General features: G+C 38.8%; 1 protein-coding gene across 1 annotated transcript in view; it reads right to left on the bottom strand.

Moving 5' to 3' along the window:
- schip1 (schwannomin interacting protein 1) overlaps nucleotides 1-13,330 on the bottom strand; it is a 938,589-nt gene extending 925,259 nt beyond the window's left edge. The window contains exons 1-2 of the mRNA XM_062060223.1: nucleotides 13,236-13,330; nucleotides 10,645-10,759 (exon numbers count right to left, since the gene is read on the bottom strand). The gene's annotated coding sequence lies outside the window, so the exon portion shown is untranslated. The remainder of the gene's footprint in view (nucleotides 1-10,644; nucleotides 10,760-13,235) is intronic.
- Nucleotides 13,331-20,441: the final 7,111 nt, after the last annotated feature.

Raw genomic sequence — 20,441 nt, 5'->3', positions numbered from 1 at the left:
TCCACTCAATTGTTCCAGAGGGGACCATATTTTCACAGAGCTAATGACTGAAGGTCAGACTTGTTCCTTCTTATCTTGATATGTCAATCAGTGCAAGGCTCACAACACGAAAAAGGTAATAGTCATTAATTTATATATTAAAACAGGTAAGATTCTCTATGAACCCTTCTGTCCGGGGACCGGTAAAAGTCATACTTAATATTAGAAATGGCAACAGCGGAGGATGAATGTCACATAACAAGAAGATAGAGAAAAAGAAGGCGGCGTCACGGACTACAAAGGCGGACTCACGCAATTTTTCAGGATTTATGCAGATCTAAATACAGATCAGCAGGTACCAGAAGGTAAGAAAAGTTGCTTTTTCATAATATTGTGAAACAAAACACAAAATATGCCTTACCTTATACACACACCATAATAACACAATGTTTAATGCGCCGACAATCCATCAAGCGGTGTGGCTTCATAGCTTACCAAAGTCGTACTAAAAACATTGTGATAGATTTTTGAGCGTCGTGTATAACGTTCTATGTTTTCAATGGAACATTTAAAATGGTGTTGTCCACTTGAGATGTATTGCCATCATAGTGCAGCCTACACATATCTCATATGTTTGACTGCCATCTACTGGTCACACTTCTCATTACACCATGTACCAAATAAAATAGCTTCGAGGTGGGTAAGCTCATTAAAACAGGTAAGATTCTCTATAAGCCATCTGTCCGGGGACCGGTACAAGTCTGACGTATTTGCTACCAAGTCAAACAGAAATATAACTATTTATACAGGACTGTCTCAGAAAATTAGAATATTGTGATAAAGTCCTTTATTTTCTGTAATGCAATTAAAAAAATAAAAATGTCATACATTCTGGATTCATTACACATCAACTGAAATATTGCAAGCCTTTTATTATTTTAATATTGCTGATTATGGCATACAGCTTAAGAAAACTTAAAAATTGCATCTCAAAAAATTAGAATATTTTCTCAGACCAAGTAAAAAATGTTTGATTTTGTTTTGCTGTTATAAATCTTTTGATTTTATTTGGTCTGAGGAAATATTCTAATTTTTTGAGATACGATTTTTGAGCTTTCTTAAGCTGTATGCCATAATCAGCAATATTAAAATAATAAAAGGCTTGCAATATTTCAGTTGATGTGTAATGAATCCAGAATGTATGACATTTGTTTTTTTAATTGCATTACAGAAAATAAAGAACTTTATCACAATATTCTATTTTTCTGAGACAGTCCTGTAGATGACCGCAGTATTGCCAACTTAACTTTCCCCTGTTCCACTAGACCATGGGTGTCCAACTTGCTTTCATTGAGGGCCACATTGCAGTCATGGTTGCCCTCAGAGGGCCGTTTGTAACAGTGACTAATACGGATATTAATGTAGAGTAGCGTTGTCCCGGTACCAATACTTTCACAAAATGTATTCCGATACTTTTCGGTACTTTTTGATACTTTTCTAAATCAAGGGGACAACAAAAATGTCATTATTGGCTTTATTTTAACAAAAAATCTTAGGCTACAATAAACATGTTTATTATTGCAATTTAGTCCTTAAATAAAATAGTGAACATAATAGACAACTTGTCTTTTAGTAGTAAGTAAACAATGGCTCCTAATTAGTCTGCTGACATACGCAGTAACATATTGTGTCATTTATTATTCTATTATTTTGTCTACATTATTAAGGACAAGTGGTAGAAAATGAATTATTAATCTACTTGTTCATTTACTGTTAATATCTGCTTACTTTCTCTTTTAACATGTTCTATCTACACTTCTGTTAAAATGTAATAATCACTATTTCTTCTGTTTGATACTTTACATTAGTTTTGGATGATACCACACATTTAGGTATCAATCCGATACCAAGTAGTTACAGGATCATACATTGGTCCTATTCAAAGTTCTCATGTGTCCAGGACATATTTCCTGAGTTTATAAACATAATATACATTTAAAAAAAGTATATATATATTTTGTGATGCTGAAAAGTATCAATGTAATCATCATATCGACTACATACGCTCCTGTACTTGGTATCATTACAGTGGATGTCAGGTGTAGAGCCACCCATGGCGTTTGTTTACATTGTGACGCCGGTGAGCTATGGTGTGTAGTGAAGCATGTTTAGCTATTCCTCGTCCTGCAGTGATAATGACACTTGTAAGAAACTTACTTTATTTGTCACCATGGAGGCGAGGATTAGTTATTTAGAAGTCGCTAAAACACTGCAGACTGTGGCTCGACTTTAGCCGTTAGTTAGCTAGCCATGTCCTAAAGCCACTATGGACTGGACTCTCACACTATTATGTTAGATCCACTATGGACTGGACTCTCACAATATTATGTTGGATCCACTATGGACCGGACTCTCACTATTATGTTAGATCCACTATGGACTGGACTCTCACACTATTATGTTAGATCCACTATGGACTGGACTCTCACAATATTATGTTAGATCCACTATGGACTGGACTCTCACAATATTATGTTAGATCCACTATGGACTGGACTCTCACACTATTATATTAGATCCACTATGGACTGGACTCTCATACTATTATGCTAGATCCACTATGGACTGGACTCTCACACTATTATGTTAGATCCACTATGGACTGGACTCACATTATTATGTTAGATCCACTATGGACTGGACTCTCACACTATTATGTTAGATCCACTATGGACTGGACTCTCAAATTATTATGTTAGATCCACTATGGACTGGATTCTCAAAATATTATGTTAGATCCACTATGGACTGGACTCTCACAATATCATGTTAGATCCACTATGGACTGGACTCTCACACTATTATGTTAGATCCACTATGGACTGTACTCTCACACTATTATGTTAGATCCACTATGGACTGGACTCACAATATTATGCTAGATCTACTATGGACTGGACTCTCACACTATTATGCTAGATCTACTATGGACTGGACTCTCACACTATTATGCTAGATCCACTATGGACTGGACTCTCACTATTATGTTAGATCCACTATGGACTGGACTCTCACAATATTATGTTAGATCTACTATGGACTGGACTCTCACAATATTATGTTAGATCCACTATGGACTGGACTCTCACAATATTATGTTAGATCCACTATGGACTGGACTCTCACAATATTATGTTAGATCTACTATGGACTGGACTCTCACAATATTATGTTAGATCCACTATGGACTGGACTCTCACAATATTAGGTTAGATCCACTATGGACCGGACTCTCACTATTATGTTAGATCCACTATGACTGGACTCTCACACTATTATGTTAGATCCACTATGGACTGGACTCTCACACTATTATGTTAGATCCACTATGGACTGGACTCTTACAATATTATGTTAGATCCACTATGGACTGGACTCTCACAATATTATGTTAGATCCACTATGGACTGGACTCTCACACTATTATGTTAGATCCACTATGGACTGGACTCTCACACTATTATGTTAGATCCACTATGGACTGGACTCACATTATTATGTTAAATCCACTATGGACTGGACTCTCACACTATTATGTTAGATCCACTATGGACTGGACTCTCAAAATATTATGTTAGATCCACTATGGACTGGATTCTCACAATTTTATGTTATATCCACTATGGACTGGACTCTCACAATATTATGTTAGATCTACTATGGACTGGACTCTCACAATATTATGCTAGATCCACTATGGACTGGACTCTCACAATATTATGTTAGATCCACTATGGACTGGACTCTCACAATATTATGCTAGATCCACTATAGACTAGTCTCTCACAATATTATGTTAGATCCACTATGGACTGGACTCTCACAATATTATGCTAGATCCACTATAGACTAGTCTCTCACAATATTATGTTAGATCCACTATGGACTGGACTCTCACAATATTATGTTAGATCCACTATGGACTGGACTCTCACAATATTATGTTAGATCTACTATGGACTCCATGGACTCTCACAATATTATGTTAGATCCACTATGGACTGGACTCTCACAATATTATGTTAGATCCACTATGGACTTGACTCACACTATTATGTTAGATCCACTATGGACTGGACTCTCACACTATTATTTTAGATCACTATGGACTGGACTCTCACACTATTATGTTAGATCCACTATGGACTGGACTCTCACACTATTATTTTAGATCACTATGGACTGGACTCTCACAATATTATGCTAGATCCACTCGACGTCCATTGCACCGGTCGCCCAGGGGAGGGTCCCCACATCTGCGGTCCCCTCCAAGGTTTCTCATTGTAATCCCATTGGGTTGAGTTTTTTCCTGCCCTTATGTGAAGTGAAGTGAATTACGTATATTTATATAGCGTTTTTCTCTAGTGACATAGTGAACCCAATATCTAAGTTACATTTAAACCAGTGCGGGTGGCACTGGGAGCAGGTGGGTAAAGTGTCTTGCCCAAGGACACAACGGCAGTGACTAAGATGGCGGAAGCGGGAATTAAACCTGGAATCCTCAAGTTGCTGGCACGGCCACTCTACCAACTGAGCTATTCCGCCCAAATGTGGGATCTGAGCCGAGGATGTCGTTGTGGCTTGTGCAGCCCTTTGAGACACTCGTGATTTAGGGCTGTATAAGTAAACATTGATTGATTGATTGATTGGTTGAATGAAAATCAGGAGTACGATTACTAATTCCGGGTTAATATTGGAGTGGGCCCAGGGCTCCTCTATAGTGGATAAATTGGGTCTTGAGGTCAAAAAGGTTAAGAACCCCTGCTATATACGATGACCCTGCAGATGGAAATTAGCCTTTGGCTACAATCTGGCACATTAACATTGCATATGTCCATTAATGTGCATTGTCCCATGTACTATAACAAAGGAGTTGTAATATACATATATTAACAAGCTTGTTGTGTCTGTGGTAGCAAATGTGTGATGGACCGGTGGTTGGGGCATTTACAGGCTCTAGAGCAGTGGTCCCCAAGCACCGGGCCGCGGGCCGGTACCGGTCCGTGGATCAATTGGTACCCGGCCGCACAAGAAAAAAACAAAAAACAATTGTTTTAGTTTTTGTTTTTGTTGTTTTTAAAAAAAAATTAAATCAACATAAAAAACAAGATACACTTACAATTAGTGCACCAACCCAAAAAACCTCCCTCCACTCATTCACACTCAATCACACAAAAGGGTTGTTTCTTTGTGTTATTAATATTTCTGGTTCCTACATTATATATCAATATAGATTAAGTTAAAGTGCCAACGATTGTCACCCACACACTAGGTGTGGCGAAATTACTCTCTGCATTTGACCCATCACCCTTGATCAGGTGAGGGGAGCAGTGAGCAGCAGCCGTGCCCGGGAGTCAGTTTTGGTGATTCAATACAGTCGGCAGGGATACAGACCGTAAGTTAAGTTAAGTTAAAGTACCAATGATTGTCACACACACACTAGGTGTGGTGAAATTTGTCCTCTGCATTTGACCCATCCCCTTGGGGAGCAGTGGGCAGCAGCGGCGCCGCGCCCGGGAATCATTTTGGTGATTTAACCCCCAATTCCAACCCTTGATGCTGAGTGCCAAGCAGGGAGGTAATGGGTCCCATTTTTATAGTCTTTGGTATGACTCGGCTGGGATTTGAACTCCAACCTACCGATCTCAGGGCGGACACTCTAACCACTAGGCCACCACACATGATTGTATTTTTTTATGAAAAAAAACAACAAACCCCCCCCCCCCCCCCCCCCCACCCGGTCCGTGGGACAAATTTTCAAGCGTTGACCGGTCCGCAGTTACAAAAAGGTTGGGGACCACTGCTCTAGAGGATTACTCACTATAAATATATATATATATATATATATATATATATATATATATATATATATATATATATATATATATATATATATATATATATATATATATATATATATATATATATGTTTATAATATGTGTAATGTGTTTGTCACTATATATATATATATATATATATATATATATATATATATATATATATATATATATATATATATATATATATATATACATATATATATATATATATATATATATATATATATATGTATATATATATATATGTATATATATATATACATATATATATATATATATATATATATATATATATATATATAATATATATATATATATATGTATATATATATATATGTATATATATATATATATATATATATATATATATATATATATATATGTATATATATATATATGTATATATATATATATACACATATATATATATACATATATATATATATATATATATATATATATATATATATATATATATATATATATATATATATATATATATATATATATATATATATATATATATATATATATATATATATATATATATATATATATATATATATATATATATATATATATATATATATAGTGACAAACACATTACACATATTATAAACATTCACACTAATGACCCTCCCTTATTCTCTGGCGGGTTATAAAGTGTGTTTAATCTGTGTGGGGTGTGGAAAAAAATAATCGACTGATTTTATGACTCTCTCTCCTCTTTCTTTCTGTTCATGCAACACGTTGAGAATACATGAGACTATACCTGAACCGTGACCTTGACCTAAATGCAAATAGGAAAAAAAAACACAATTGCGTATGCAAGCTCAGTGGGGAAGTATTCCAATACGCGCAGGTGGAAGCAGGACTGTTGACATGATGCATGACTTTCCCCCAAAAAACAGCTTCTGTACCAGCGTCCCAGTTTGAGTATTAAAATAACCTAAGGTTTGATCAAATCCCTGCAGAATCCACCGTCCTGCATGAAAGCCAAGATATCACATATAAACACCCAATACACACACATGCGTTATTGACATTTTACTGGCTGCAGAAGTGTGTGCGTGTGTGTATGCATGTCTGTGTGTTTGTGTGCATGTAGGCAACTTTGTCATGTTGTCTCTTAAGTTACAGCCACTTTGTAATTAGGAACGCCGTTTGCAGCTGTGCTAATGAACAACAAACTCTGTCAAGCAGAACAAACAAGCTAAAAACAAAGTTAACGCAGACACAGTCTCGCCAGGAGAGCGGTCCATCTGTTTGCTAAGGGACTCTTGCTATTTTTTTTTTCCACAGTCTTGAAAGAAGACCCGACACACATACACACACTCACACACACTCTCTTGTAATTGTTACCTTCTTGAGACCTTCGAAAAGTGCCTACCTCTTTAGGACCACCCTTTCTAGATATATAAAGATGTGTATTTACAACATTATTAATATATACATACTATGCAAATATAAAAAAGGTAAGCTTTCTGTAATTTTTTTTTTTTTTTTGTAATTGGTTTTCAATCTTATTTACTTCAAGTGATTACAGTGCGTCTCTATATACATATTTATTTTTATTAATTTTGGTCAAAGGGGGCGCATTTTAATTTCTTACACACACTTGTTATTTCATATGTTGGCCAGAGGTGGAGCACTTTTAAAACCGACAGTCCGGTTGAAAAATTCCTCCTTTTTGGGACCACCCTAATTTTGATAGATTTCACCACCAAATGAGATCTGTTTCGTTTTTTGCAATGTGCCGATAACAAAAGGAGTCATGGACCACAGATGGCCCCTGTGCAGCACTTTGGGCAACCCAGCTGTAGAAGCTAACTGTTCATTATAACATGTAAAAGTTTTGAATTTTCCTGAGGAAAAGTTTCCTCCTTAAGGAATCAATAAAGTACTATCTATCTATCTAATGGCCAATACAGTCTTAGTACCGTAGTGTATTTGTTCATTCTATGGTCACACTTCAAAAAGTCAGTGTTCAAAAACAAGAAACAAAATATACAAAAGCTAGGGGCATTTTACTTGAACTAAGCAAAATGATCTGCCAATAGAACAAGAAAATGTGGCTTGTCAAGACTTTCCAAAACAAATAAATGTAGCTAACCTCAATGGACCCAAAAATACCTTAAAATAAGTATTTTCTCACTAATAACAAGTGCACTTTTCTTGATAGAAAAAACAAATATGATACATTTTTTCTCAATATGTTGAAAAATATTCTTAGATTAAGTAAATGCTAGTGCCATTATCTTGACATAATGATATGCGCTCGGCATTATATTTCTTGCATTTTCCTATCGATAAAATTACATCGCGCCAAGTGCGTGCTCTTTCAGTCAATTAGTGCGCAAGGAATATATATATATATATATATATATATATATATATATATATATATATATATATATATATATATATATATATATATATATATATATATATATATATATATATATATATATATATATATATATATATATATATATATATATATATATACACATTTTTTTACATGTAGTTTTGAAGAATTTATCTGAATGTGCATGAACTATTTCTGTTTAAAATTGTTACAAATGTCACATGTTAAATGTTTAAATATTAACTGTCTGTTTGCTGTACTGTGCCAACTGTACTACTATACGAGTACATACAGTATGTTCTATTGTTTCATTGAAACTAAAACAGCAAAGTCCATTTGGCTGTCATCTGTTTTAATTATGAGACACAATTGTGTCAAAGTCATGATTTTTTATTTCATGCTTGAAATAAGAAATTATTACATTAAAAAGTAGTTTTATACTTGTGAGTGTTGATGACACAGCTTTGCAACAGTTGATATTCTAGTTTCAAGCATGTTTTACTCAATATAGGTCATCAAATCTCAGCAACAAGCTGTAATATCTTACTGAGATCATTTAGGACCAAAACAATTAAAACAAGTAAAAGACTAACATAAAATCTGCTTAGTGAGAAGAATTATCTTACCAGACAGAAAATAAGCAAATATCACCCTTATTTGAGATTTTTAATCTTAATTAGATTTCAGTTTTTGCAGTGCACATATGGGACGCGAGTTGTCTTACGTCATCACCGGAAGTTGTAAAATCAGCTGTTCACCTGGCGTTTTTTGGGGGATGATAGTTAAAGTACCCATGATTGTCACACACACCACCACTGCTGCTGCTGCTCACTGCTCCCCTCACCTCCCAAGTAGTGATCAAGGGTGATGGTCAAATGCAGAGAATAATTTTGCCACACCTAGTGTGTGTGTGACAATCATGGGTACTTTAACTTTAACTAGATGTGGCGAAATTATTCTCTGCATTTGACCCTTGAACACCCCCTGGGAGTTGAGGGGAGCAGTGAGCAGCAGCAGTGGCCGCGCCCGGGAATCATTTTTGGTGATACAACCCCCAATTCCAACCCTTGATGCTAAGTGTCAAGCAGGGAGGTAACGGCTCCCATTTTCATAGTCTTTGCTATGACTCGGCCGGGGTTTGAACTCACGACCTACCGATCTCAGGGCGGACACTCTAACCACTGGAGCCACTGAGCAGGCATGAACAGGGAAGTCCTCCTTTAGCTGCCGTCTTGTTGTATCATATAAATTGCTCCCTTTGCACCTGTCAATGTTTACTTTTGTATGCACATTAAATCAACACAAAAAACCTGACTTTGGAGCAATGTTCACAGACTCTAGTATTTGGCTCTCTATTAGATGCAACGGTTTTCCGTATCCGGACCATGATTTCGGCCCTAACTTGTTCACCGGTCCTCACATGGAAGGTACGTTTCCCCTGTTGATGTCTCAAGAAGGGTATAAATACAAGAACACACACACACACACACACTTGTGAGAATGCATGCAGACATGACATCATTTTGTTCTGTTTCTGCAAAGGGTTTGTGCATGCTAAATGCTTAGTTGGGGCTGTGCCCACTGTGGGAAACAAGCTATAGATAGATAGATAGATAGATAGATAGATAGATAGATAGATAGATAGATAGATAGATAGATAGATAGATAGATAGATAGATAGATAGATAGATAGATAGATAGATAGATAGATAGATAGATAGATAGATTGATAGATATATACACATATACATACATACATATATATACATACATACATACACACATACATATTGTCTGATTGTCTGCTTTATACAAATGTGTGTGTGTGTGTGTGTTTTGTGTGTGTGTGTGTGTGTGTGTGTGTGTGTGTGTGTGTGTGTGTGTGTGTGTGTGTGTGTGTGTGTGTGTGTGTGTGTGTGTGTGTGTGTGTGTGCGTGTGTCCTTTGTCTATCATTTCAATCAAAAGGCATCTTTCTTTGCATTCATCTCTGCCTCTGTTGAGACTGTTTATCTGCCACTACTCCAGCTTTTGTTTGGCTGCCATGCCCTGTGAGCAGTGTTTAATTCTCCCTTTTCCTCAAGGGAGGCATGTGAGGTGAGGAGGGACGGCGGGGAGGGTGATGTGGGGCGGCGGGGGGAGACAGGGGAGGACACGGCAAAGACACTTCATTAATCAATCAACCAGCTTTGAAAATTTACCTAATTAAGGGCTAATTACGGATCTGGGCGCCGTGCCAGCTGGCGTCCAGATCGGCCCCCCCTCTGATGCGACCCCGGCGCCGCCCCGGATGACACTGAAGGTAAACACCCCTCCCTCCTCCTTTATTAGTCTATCCATTCAAGATAAGGCTGCACCAATTGCTGTCAACCTGCCTTGTCTTTTTTTCTTTTCTTACCGGGAAAAGGTTGGTGGTCTTCTCGGGGTCGTCTGGACTCTCCTCCGTTCCAGTCTTGTCACGGTCCTGCCAGCTCCCCCTGCGCGACACGCTGGCACGCCAGGCACGCTGGATACTGGAAGTGTGAAAGGGAAGACATACAGTATCTCACAAAACCCCGTATCACAGGCGCATTGACTTTCCGAAGACAGTATATCAATACTGCAATACAAGATGTACCTTGACTATTCTAAATAATATCCAGGTTTCATTTCTACAGTTTTGGTCCTTGAGAATACAACATACAAACCATAAAAGCAGTGAAGTTGTCACAATGTTTAAATGGTGAATAAAAACAGAATACAATGATTTGCAAATCATTTTTAACTTATATTCAATTGAATAGGATGCAAAGACAAGATATTTAACATTTGAACTGGAAAACTGCTTTTATTTGCAAATAGTAGCTCATTTGGAATTTGATGCCTGCAACATGTTTAAAAAAAGCTGGCACAGGTGGCAAAAAAGACTGAGAAAGTTGAGGAATGCTCATCAAACACTTATTTGGAACATCCCACAGGTGAACAGGCTAATTGGGAACAGGTGGGTGCCACGATTGGGTATACAAGTAGATTCCATGAAATGCTCAGTCATTCACAAACAAGGATGGGGCGAGGGTCACCACTTTGTCGACAAATGTGCGCAACAGTTTAAGAACAACATTTCTCAACGAGCTATTGCAAGGAATTTAGGGATTTCACCATCTACGGTCCGTAATATCATCAAAAGGTTCAGAGAATCTGGAGAAATCACAGCACGTAACATTGAATGCCCGTGACTTTCGATCCCTCAAGCGGTACTGCCTCAAAAACCAACATCAGTGTGTAAAGGATATCGCCACACGGGCTCAGGAACACTTCAGATAACCCCTGTCATTAACTACAGTTGGTCGCTACATCTGTAAGTGCAAGTTAAAACTCTACTATGCAAAGCCAAAGCCATTTATCAACAACACCCAGAAATGGGCCCTAGCTCATCTAAGATGGACTGATGCAAAGTCGAAAAGTGTTCTGTGGTCTGACGAGTCCACATTTCAAATTGTTTTTGGAACGATAACTAACGATAAAGGTGAAGTTATAACACTGAAACGCCCTCAGGAAGAGGTGCTTTAAAGACATGGCTAGCTAGCTAGCGGCTAACGTCCAGCCGCAGTCTGCAGTGTTTTAGCTTCTCCTAAATCACTAATCCTCGTTTTCATGGCAACAAATAAAGTACGTTTCTTACAAGTAACATTATCACTGCAGGACGAAGAATAGCTAAACATGCTTCACTACACACCGTAGCTTACCGGCGTCACCGCTAATGACGCCATTCCTGAATGTAAACAAACACCATTGGTGGCTCTACACCTAACATCCACTGTAATGATACCAAGTGCAGGCGCGTATCTAGTCGATACTATGGTTACATCGATATTTTTTTGGCATCAGTGTAGATAGAACATGTTAAAAGAGAAAGTAAGCAGATATTAACAGTAAATGAACAAGTAGATTAATAATTCATTTTCTACCACTTGTCCTTAATAATGTAGACAAAATAATAGGTAGATAAATGACACAATATGTTACTGCATATGTCAGCAGACTAATTAGGAGCCTTTGTTTGTTTACTTACTAATAAAAGACAAGTTGTCTAGTATGTTCACTATTTTATTTAAGGACAAACTTGCAATAATAAACATATGTTTAATGTACCCTAAGATTTTTTGTTAAAATAAAGCTATCAATACAATTTTTTGTGGTCCCCTTTATTTAGAAAAGTATCGAAAAGTACCGAAAAATATCAAAATACTTTTGGTACCGGTACCAAAATATTGGTATTGGGACAACACTAATTGATGGGTTCAAGGGGAAAAGATCAAGTATAATGATTAAATATAGAGCTAAATACTATGCCCTTGCTGTCTGTGTCGTCTCCTCCCTCCTGCACACATACACCACTTGATCTATTTGCTGCTTTTCGAATGTGTTCAGACTCTTCTGACCTCTCCCCGCCCATCTCACCCACACCTCCGGGAGAGTGCCGCTCCCCACTTCCTTTCATCCCCCAAGTGGCGAGGTCCAGTGTGGGGTGTCGCATCAATTACTCGATGGACAAACACATTCACCTCTGCCGGAGCAGAGAGACGGCCGAACCAAACGGAACAAATTGAATCAAGAGGCAAAAATCAGAGCTCTCCAAACCAATATTCTGTCCTCTTTTCTTTCCTCCATCCCCAATTTTCTCCACTTGTACTCGTCCTACCATTCCCTCCTGACCCACCGGCCTCCCTGGAAGTCTCTTTCAGCCCACTGCGTCACAATCATATTAACTCTACACAGAAACAATGGCCTTCTCTTTTTAATCTCCACTTTCATGGAAGGGAAAGCCTCAGGCTTGAGCCGTTTTATCCCGTTACACCTCAGAAAGCGTCGTCACCGCTGTGCAGGTCAGCCACAGACTCTCATTGAGCGGGACACTTACCGGTAACTAAATTCAAAAGGTGCACAGCAAATACACAAGCGGCAAGGTTGAAACAAGGCTACAATAACGATGCGACAAAAATTACTCACACAATAGCCTTGATCTCCAGCTGCTGCTGTTGTTGTTGTTGTTGATGCCCACGGCGGTGAGACCTGTTGTCAGGCTCTCCCTCGCTCCTCTGGGGGTGGCTTCAAGAAAGGAAAAGACGAGAATATGACATTTGTTGTGTGACAAAAAGGAGTAGTGTAGTAAGGGAGGACTCACACTATGAACTAGATCCACTATGGACTGGACTCTCACACTATTAACTAGATCCACTCCACTATGGACTGGACTCTCACACTATTAACTAGATCCACTATGGACTGGACTCACACAATATTAACTAGATCCACTATGGACTGGAATCTCAAAATATTATCTAGATCCACTATGGACTGGACTCACACACTATTAACTAGATCCACTATGGACTGGACTCTCACACTATGAACTAGATCCACTACGGACTGGACTCTCACACTATTAACTAGATCCACTATGGACTGGACTCTCACACTATTAACTAGATCCACTCCACTATGGACTGGACTCTCACACTATTAACTAGATCCACTATGGACTGGACTCTCACACTATTATCTAGATCCACTATGGACTGGACTCTCACACTATTAACTAGATCCACTATGGACTAGACTCTCACACTATGAACTAGATCCACTATGGACTGGAATCACACACTATTAACTAGATCCACTATGGACTGGAATCTCAAAATATTATCTAGATCCACTATGGACTGGACTCACACACTATTAACTAGATCCACTATGGACTGGACTCTCACACTATTAACTAGATCCACTCCACTATGGACTGGACTCTCACACTATTAACTAGATCCACTATGGACTGGACTCTCACACTATTATCTAGATCCACTATGGACTGGACTCTCACACTATTAACTAGATCCACTATGAACTACACTCTCACACTATTAACTAGATCCACTATGGACTGGACTCTCACACTATTAACTAGATCCACTATGGACTGGACTCTCACACTATGAACTAGATCCACTGCGGACTGAACTCTCACACTATTAACTAGATCCACTATGGACTGGACTCACACACTATTAACTAGATCCACTATGGACTGGAATCTCAAAATATTATCTAGATCCACTATGGACTGGACTCACACACTATTAACTAGATCCACTATGGACTGGACTCTCACACTATGAACTAGATCCACTACGGACTGGACTCTCACACTAGTAACTAGATCCACTATGGACTGGACTCTCACACTATTAACTAGATCCACTCCACTATGGACTGGACTCTCACACTATTAACTAGATCCACTATGGACTGGACTCTCACACTATTATCTAGATCCACTATGGACTGGACTCTCACACTATTAACTAGATCCACTATGGACTAGACTCTCACACTATTAACTAGATCCACTATGGACTGGACTCTCACACTATTAACTAGATCCACTATGGACTGGACTCTCACACTATGAACTAGATCCACTATGGACTGGACTCTCACACTATTAACTAGATCCACTATGGACTGGACTCTCACACTATTAACTAGATCCACAATGGACTGGACTCTCACACTATGAACTAGATCCACTATGGACTGGACTCTCACACTATTAACTAGATCCACTATGGACTGGACTCTCACACTATTAACTAGATCCACTATGGACGGGACTCTCACACTATTAACTAGATCCACTCCACTATGGACTGGACTCTCAGACTATTAACTAGATCCACTATGGACTGGACTCTCACACTATTAACTAGATCCACTATGGACTGGAATCTCAAAATATTATCTAGATCCACTATGGACTGGACTCACACACTATTAACTAGATCCACTATGGACTGGACTCTCACACTGTGAACTAGATCCACTACGGACTGGACTCTCACACTAGTAACTAGATCCACTATGGACTGGACTCTCACACTATTAACTAGATCCACTATGGACTGGACTCTCACACTATTATCTAGATCCACTATGGATTGGACTCACACACTATTAACTAGATCCACTATGGACTGGACTCTCACACTATTAACTAGATCCACTATGGACTGGACTCTCACACTATTAACTAGATCCACTATGGACTGGAATCTCAAAATATTATCTAGATCCACTATGGACTGGACTCGCACACTATTAACTAGATCCACTATGGACTGGACTCTCACTCTATGAACTAAATCCACTATGGACTGGACTCTCACACTATTAACTAGATCCACTATGGACTGGAATTTCAAAATATTATCTAGATCCACTATGGACTGGACTCACACACTATTAACTAGATCCACTCTGGACTGGACTCTCACACTATGAACTAGATCCACTATGGACTGGACTCTCACACTATTAACTAGATCCACTATGGACTGGACTCACACACTATTAACTAGATCCACTATGGACTGGAATCTCAAAATATTATCTAGATCCACTATGGACTGGACTCACACACTATTAAGTATATCCACTATGGACTGGACTCTCACACTATTAACTAGATCCACTATGGACTTGACTCTCACACTATTATCTAGATCCACTATGGACTGGACTCACACACTATTAAGTATATCCACTATGGACTGGACTCTCACACTATTAACTAGATCCACTATGGACTGGACTCTCACACTATTATCTAGATCCACTATGGACTGGACTCATACACTATTAACTACATCCACTATGGACTGGACTCTCACACTATTAACTAGATCCACTATGGACTGGAATCTCAAAATATTATCTAGATCCACTATGGACTGGACTCGCACACTATTAACTAGACCCACAATGGACTGAACTCTCACACTATCAACTAGATCCACTATGGACTGGACTCTCACACTATTAACTAGATCCACTATGGACTGGACTCTCACACTATTAACTAGATCCACTATGGACTGGACTCTCACACTATTAACTAGATCCACTCCACTATGGACTGGACTCTCACACTATTAACTAGATCCACTATGGACTGGACTCTCACACTATTAACTAGATCCACTATGGACTGGACTCTCACACTATTATCTAGATCCACTATGGACTGGACTCACACACTATTAACTAGACCCACTATGGACTGGACTCTCACACTATTAACTAGATCCACTATGGACTGGAATCTCAAAATATTATCTAGATCCACTATGGACTGGACTCGCACACCATTAACTAGATCCACTATGGACTGGACTCTCACACTATGAACTAAATCCACTATGGACTGGACTCACACACTATTAACTAGATCCACAATGGACTGGAATCTCAAAATATTATCTAGATCCACAATGGACTGGAATCTCAAAATATTATCTAGATCCACTATGGACTGGACTCACACACTATTAACTAGATCCACTATGGACTGGAATCTCAAAATATTATCTAGATCCACTATGGACTGGACTCACACACTATTAACTAGATCCACTATGGACTGGACTCTCACACTATTAACTAGTTCTACTATGGACTGGACTCTCACACTATTAACTAGATCCAATCCACTATCGACTGGACTCTCACACTATTAACTAGATCCACCATGGACTGGACTCTCACACTATTATCTAGATCCACTATGGACTGGACTCATACACTATTAACTAGATCCACTATGGACTGGACTCTCACACTATTAACTAGATCCACTATGGACTGGAATCTCAAAATATTATCTAGATCCACTATGGACTGGACTCGCACACTATTAACTAGACCCACAATGGACTGGACTCTCACACTATGAACTAGATCCACTATGGACTGGACTCTCACACTATTAACTAGATCCACTATGGACTTGACTCTCACACTATTAACTAGATCCACTATGGACTGGACTCTCACACTATTAACTAGATCCACTCCACTATGGACTGGACTCTCACACTATTAACTAGATCCACTATGGACTGGACTCTCACAATATTAACTAGATCCACTATGGACTGGACTCTCACACTATTATCTAGATCCACTATGGACTGGACTCACACACTATTAACTAGACCCACTATGGACTGGACTCTCACACTATTAACTAGATCCACTATGGACTGGAATCTCAAAATAATATCTACATCCACTATGGACTGGACTCGCACACTATTAACTAGATCCACTATGGACTGGACTCTCACACTATGAACTAAATCCACTATGGACTGGACTCTCACACTATTAACTAGATCCACTATGGACTAGAATCTCAAAATATTATCTAGATCCACTATGGACTGGACTCACACACTATTAACTAGATCCACTATGGACTGGACTCTCACACTATGAACTAGATCCACTACGGACTGGACTCCCACATTATTAACTAGATCCACTATGGACTGGATTCTCACACTATTAACTAGATCCACTATGGACTGGACTCTCACACTATTAACTAGATCCACTCCACTATGGACTGGACTTGCACACTATTAACTAGATCCACTATGGACTGGACTCTCACACTATTAACTAGATCCACTATGGACTGGACTCTCACACTATGAACTAAATCCACTATGGACTGGACTTTCACACTATTAACTAGATCTACTATGGACTGGAATCTCAAAATATTATTTAGATCCACTATGGACTGGACTCGCACACTATTAACTAGATCCACTATGGACTGGACTCTCACACTATGAACTAGATCCACTACGGACTGGACTCCCACATTATTAACTAGATCCACTATGGACTGGATTCTCACACTATTAACTAGATCCACTATGGACTGGACTCTCACACTATTAACTAGATCCACTCCACTATGGACTGGACTCTCACACTATTAACTAGATCCACTATGGACTGGACTCTCACACTATTAACTAGATCCACTATGGACTGGACTCTCACACTATAAACTAAATCCACTATGGACTGGCCTTTCACACTATTAACTAGATCTACTATGGACTGGAATCTCAAAATATTATCTAGATCCACTATGGACTGGACTCGCACACTATTAACTAGATCCACTATGGACTGGACTCTCACACTATGAACTAGATCCACTATGGACTGGAATCTCACAGTATTAACTAGATCCACTATGGACTGGACTCTCACACTATTAAGTAGATCCACTATGGACTGGACTCTCACACTATTAACTAGATCCACTACACTATGGACTGGACTCTCACACTATTAACCAGATCCACTATGGACTGGACTCTCACACTATTAACTAGATCCACTATGGACTGGACTCGCACACTATTATCTAGATCCACTATGGACTGGATTCACACACTATTAACTAGATCCACTATGGACTGGAATCTCAAAATATTATCTAGATCCACTATGGACTGGACTCGCACACTATTAACTAGATCCACTATGGACTGGACTCTCACTCTATGAACTAAATCCACTATGGACTGGACTCTCACACTATTAACTAGATCCACTATGGACTGGAATTTCAAAATATTATCTAGATCCACTATGGACTGGACTCACACACTATGAACTAAATCCACTATGGACTGGACTCTCACACTATTAACTAGATCCACTATGGACTAGAATCTCAAAATATTATCTAGATCCACTATGGACTGGACTCACACACTATTAACTAGATCCACTATGGACTGGACTCTCACACTATGAACTAGATCCACTACGGACTGGACTCCCACATTATTAACTAGATCCACTATGGACTGGATTCTCACACTATTAACTAGATCCACTATGGACTGGACTCTCACACTATTAACTAGATCCACTCCACTATGGACTGGACTTGCACACTATTAACTAGATCCACTATGGACTGGACTCTCACACTATTAACTAGATCCACTATGGACTGGACTCTCACACTATGAACTAAATCCACTATGGACTGGACTTTCACACTATTAACTAGATCTACTATGGACTGGAATCTCAAAATATTATTTAGATCCACTATGGACTGGACTCGCACACTATTAACTAGATCCACTATGGACTGGACTCTCACACTATGAACTAGATCCACTACGGACTGGACTCCCACATTATTAACTAGATCCACTATGGACTGGATTCTCACACTATTAACTAGATCCACTATGGACTGGACTCTCACACTATTAACTAGATCCACTCCACTATGGACTGGACTCTCACACTATTAACTAGATCCACTATGGACTGGACTCTCACACTATTAACTAGATCCACTATGGACTGGACTCTCACACTATAAACTAAATCCACTATGGACTGGACTTTCACACTATTAACTAGATCTACTATGGACTGGAATCTCAAAATATTATCTAGATCCACTATGGACTGGACTCGCACACTATTAACTAGATCCACTATGGACTGGACTCTCACACTATGAACTAGATCCACTATGGACTGGAATCTCACAGTATTAACTAGATCCACTATGGACTGGACTCTCACACTATTAAGTAGATCCACTATGGACTGGACTCTCACACTATTAACTAGATCCACTACACTATGGACTGGACTCTCACACTATTAACCAGATCCACTATGGACTGGACTCTCACACTATTAACTAGATCCACTATGGACTGGACTCGCACACTATTATCTAGATCCACTATGGACTGGATTCACACACTATTAACTAGATCCACTATGGACTGGAATCTCAAAATATTATCTAAATCCACTATGGACTGGACTCACACACTATTAACTAGATCCACTATGGACTGGACTCTCACACTATGAACTAGATCCACTACGAACTGGACTCTCAAACTATTAACTAGATCCACTATGGACTGGACTCTCACACTATTAACTAGATCCACTATGGACTGGACTCTCACACTATTAACTAGATCCACTCCACTATGGACTGGACTCTCACACTATTAACTAGATCCACTATGGACTGGACTTTCACACTATTATCTAGTTCCACTATGGACTGGACTCTCACACTATTAACTAGATCCACTATGGACTGGACTCTCACACTATTAACTAGATCCACTATAGACTGGACTCTCACTATTAACTAGACCCACTATGGACTGGACTCTCACACTATTAACTAGATCCACTATGGACTGGAATCTCAAAATATTGTCTAGATCCACTATGGACTGGACTCGCACACTATTAACTAGATCCACAATGGACTGGGCTCTCACACTATTAACT

The sequence above is a fragment of the Entelurus aequoreus genome, linkage group LG10 (assembly GCF_033978785.1).
Source record: "Entelurus aequoreus isolate RoL-2023_Sb linkage group LG10, RoL_Eaeq_v1.1, whole genome shotgun sequence".
Classification (NCBI taxonomy): domain Eukaryota; kingdom Metazoa; phylum Chordata; class Actinopteri; order Syngnathiformes; family Syngnathidae; genus Entelurus; species Entelurus aequoreus.
The sequence above is the reverse complement of the archived record's forward strand: the minus strand, read 5'-3'. Positions and strand labels throughout refer to the sequence as shown.